This window comes from Triticum aestivum, chromosome 1A (assembly GCF_018294505.1).
Source record: "Triticum aestivum cultivar Chinese Spring chromosome 1A, IWGSC CS RefSeq v2.1, whole genome shotgun sequence".
Classification (NCBI taxonomy): domain Eukaryota; kingdom Viridiplantae; phylum Streptophyta; class Magnoliopsida; order Poales; family Poaceae; genus Triticum; species Triticum aestivum.
In genome coordinates this window covers 67,337,236-67,341,740 of record NC_057794.1, presented here as the reverse complement: position 1 = coordinate 67,341,740, position 4,505 = coordinate 67,337,236, and positions in this window count along the sequence as shown.

Here is a 4,505-nt window from a genome sequence, read left to right as displayed (position 1 = left end):
GGAGAAACTGTCACCCGCAAGCCACCTATGTGCAAAGTACGTCGGGAGAACCGGTCTCGCGTAAGCGTACGCGTAATGTCGGTCCGGGCCACTTCGTCCAACAATACCGCCGAACCAAAGTATGACATGCTGGTAAGCAGTATGACTTATATCGCCCACAACTCACTTGTGTTCTACTCATGCATATAACATCAACATATAAAACCTAGGCTCTGATACCACTGTTGGGGAACGTAGTAATTTCAAAAAAATTCCTACGCACACGCAAGATCATGGTGATGCATAGCAATGAGAGGTGGAGAGTGTGATCTACGTACCCTTGTAGATCGACAACGGAAGCGCTAACTTGGTTGATGTAGTCGTACGTCTCCACGGCCCGACCGATCAAGCACCGAAACTACGGCACCTCCGAGTTCTAGCACACGTTCAGCTCGATGACGATCCCCGGACTCCGATCCAGCAAAGTGTCGGGGAAGAGTTCCGTCAGCACGACGGCGTGGTGACGATCTTGATGTACTACCGTCGCAGGGCTTCGCCTAAGCACCGCTACAATAGTATCGAGGACTATGATGGAAGGGGGCACCGCACACGGCTAAGAATATGATCACGTGGATCAACTTGTGTGTCTAGGGGTGCCCCTTGCCTCCGTATATAAAGGATCCAAGGGGGGGTGCGGCCGGCCCTAGTAGGAGGCGCGCAGGAGGAGTCCTACTCCTACCGGGAGTAGGACTCCCCTCCCTTTCCTTGTCCAAGTAGGAGAGGGGGAAGGAGAGAACGAAAAAGGGGGGGCGCCGCCCCTCCCTCCTTGTCCAATTCGGACTAGGGGGAGAGGGGGCGCGCGGCCTGCCCTGGCAGCCCCTCCTCTTCTCCACTTTAGGCCCATGAGGCCCATTAACCCCCCGGTGCTCCGGTTTTATTCGAAACTTCTCCGGAACACTTCCAGTGTCCGAATATAGCCGTCCAATATATCAATCTTTATGTCTCGACCATTTCGAGACTCCTCGTCATGTCCGTGATCACATCCGGGACTCCGAACTAACTTCGGTACATCAAAACTCATAAACTCATAATATAACTGTCATCGAAACCTTAAGCGTGCGGACCCTACGGGTTCGAGAACAATGTAGACATGACCGAGACACGTCTCCGGTCAATAACCAATAGCGGAACCTGGATGCTCATATTGGCTCCTACATATTCTACGAAGATCTTCATCGGTCAGACCGCATAACAACATACGTTGTTCCCTTTGTCATCGGTATGTTACTTGCCCGAGATTCGATCGTCGGTATCCCATACCTAGTTCAATCTCGTTACCGGCAAGTCTCTTTACTCGTTCCGTAATACATCATCCCGCAACTAACTCATTAGTTGCAACGCTTGCAAGGCTTAAGTGATGTGCATTACAGAGAGGGCCCAGAGATACCTCTCCGACAATCGGAGTGACAAATCCTAATCTTGAAATACGCCAACCCAACATGTACCATTGGAGACACCTGTAGAGCTCCTTTATAATCACCCAGTTACGTTGTGACGTTTGGTAGCACACAAAGTGTTCCTCCGACAAACGGGAGTTGCATAATCTCATAGTCATAGGAACATGTATAAGTCATGAAGAAAGCAATAGCAACATACTAAACGATCAAGTGCTAAGCTAACGGAATGGGTCAAGTCAATCAGATCATTCATCTAATGATGTGATCCCATTAATCAAATAACAACTCTTTGTCTATGGTTAGGAAACATAACCATCTTTGATTAATGAGCTAGTCAAGTAGAGGCATACTAGTGACACTCTGTTTGTCTATGTATTCACACATGTATTATGTTTCCGGTTAATACAATTCTAGCATGAATAATAAACATTTATCATGATATAAGGAAATAAATAATAACTTTATTATTGCCTCTAGGGCATATTTCCTTCACAAACTACTCCGGCGCCTGAGGCCGTAGTCCGGGAGGGTGGTGATACCACTCGGGCTTCTGTGACCTTCGCTGAACCTCTGACGAGTGTCTGGCCTTCAACGTCGACTGCAAATCCGCCTTCGCTTTTTGCCACACACCACGTCCCTGAGGACCAAGTGGGTGCCGCTAAAGAGGCTATACGCTAGGCGGGGATCATGATGGAGCAAGTGAAGGTGGTTCGGGACGCCAGCCAAGCAGCTTATGACGCGAGTTCAGCTCTTCAGAGCAACGTCTAGGTCAGTCGATTCACCGCTTGTTCTGTTAGGATATGCTATCTGAAGGATCTCTTTTCCGAAGATCTTTATATCTGTACACCCACTGGGTGTGTCTATTAATCTTTTTGACGAGTGGGGGCACGCTAAGTGCACCCATTGGGTGTAGTCCCCGAGACTACGGTGGACTGCTGGCAGTCGACTGTAGTCTTTATATTGTGTTGCTTTAGCTGAACTTCCTCACTCGGTCTGGTCAGGCCATGTCGAATGGAATTGTACACGGTCGACTGCGGGCAGTCAATTTTTTTTGTCGAACCAGTGGAGGCACGCTGAGTGCACCCACTGGGTGTAGTCCCTGAGACTATTGTCGAATGTTTTTGATTCGGCTGTAGTCTTAGAAACGCCATCATTGTCTCTTGGTTACTCGGAAGCAACTTATCTTGGATGTCTGTCGACTGATTTTTTGCAGAAATCCTGCGAACTTGTGGCTCGCTACACTGAGTTGGAGAACAAACAGATCCAGCTGAACCTTGACTTGAAGCTTGCTCAGGAGAACTTGCAGAAGGCGAGGGACGAAACAAAAGGTATGGCTGGTGAGCTTTTGTCGACTGTCCTTTCTTTTTGGACGTCCTCGATGTTGATCTCACTTGCTGTTTCGCAGACAAAATGGAGGAGGCTCTGAAGAAGAAGGATCAAGACCTTGCCGAAGCGCAGAAGGAGGCCCTGAACAAAATGAAGCTTGCTGAAGAAAAACTGGCTTCAGTCGGTACTCTTGAAAAGGAAAACTCTAGGCTGAAAACTGCTCTCGACGCGGCTAATCGAGAGGTCAGCCGTCTGAAGAATGGCAATATAGCTCTGAATGACAAGGCAAGTGAACTGGCGGGGAAGAGGAACGATATGGAGGCTTATCTCGGTGGACTCGCCAAGAAGCTGTTCGTCATGCTCGAGGGTAATTACTCCGGCCCAACTGACTTGCAGTTACCAAACCTGCGTAGAGCCACTGACTTATCCTTGAATTGTGTTTATAGAATTCTGCCAGAACTTTGAAGAGGAGACCAATCGAGTGGAGACAGACTTGGACCCCATCAATTCTCCAGTGAAGGACGAGGCTGCTATGAACGTGCTCCGACTGGAATCTCGTGTTGCCGGTGTTGTTGACTATCTTGCTCGGTTGAAGGTTGCAATGTCGCGGATCGACACGTCGCTCTGGCCTAGGACGATGCTTCAGAATGACCTCGAGTCCCTGATGACTCGACTGAATGAAGTCCCAGGTCGAATGGCGGAATGGAAGAAATCTTCTGCTAGATGTGGCGCTGACGTCGCTTTGTCTCTGGTCCGCGTCCACTGCAAGGAGGCGCGAGAAGAAAAGTTGGCTGCCATCCAAGTTGCCAATACCAGGAAGCACAACTTTCAAGACTTCATGGAGACTTTCATTGCTGCTGCCACTCGCATTGCAGACGGGATCGACTTGGATGAGTTCTTCGCCCCTTCCAGTCCTCCGCCTGAGGAATAAAAACTTTTATGCTTCACTTTTAATTTGCCTCGGAATGCTGAGTGGATTTTGTAACCGTTAAACTCTGTCGAGATGGAGGCTCGAGTACTTTGATCTGCGGTCTAGGACCTTTGGATCCTATCTGAACTTGATTTATCGTTGAATATCTTCATGAATTAGCTGTCGAGTGGAACTTGTTCTTCACTCGAAATAACTTTCTATTTGTGGTGCAGCTCCGAAGGAGAAGGTGGCAGTCGATTTGCACCTCGTCGTCCTTGCGGATTGGGATGTGTTCCGTACTTAGGCGAGCACTGGGCTGCAGCTAAGCCCCCGAGTGGAAGGTCTGCTCTCCACTCGGTAGGATTTTAAGAACTTAGGCGAGTACTGGACTGCAGCTAAGCCCCCGAGTGGGAGGTCTACTCTCCACTCGGTAGGATTTTCCGAACTTAGGCGAGTACTGGACTGCAGCTAAGCCCCCGAGTGGGAGGTCTGCTCTCCACTCGGTAGGATTTTTTCAAACTTAAGCGAGTACTGGACTGCAGCTAAGCCCCCGAGTGGGAGGTCTGCTCTCCACTCGGTAGGATTTTTTCAAACTTAGGCGAGTACTGGACTGCAGCTAAGCCTCCGAGTGGGAGGTTTGCTCTCCACTCGGTAGGATTTTAAACACTTAGGCGAGCACTGGGCTGCAGCTAAGCCTCCGAGTGGGATTCTGGCTCACCACTCGGTAGGATTTTTAAATACTTAGGCGAGTACTGGGCTGCAGCTAAGCCTCCGAGTGGGAGGTTTGCTCTCCACTCGGTAGGATTTTTAAACACTTAGACGAGCACTGGGCT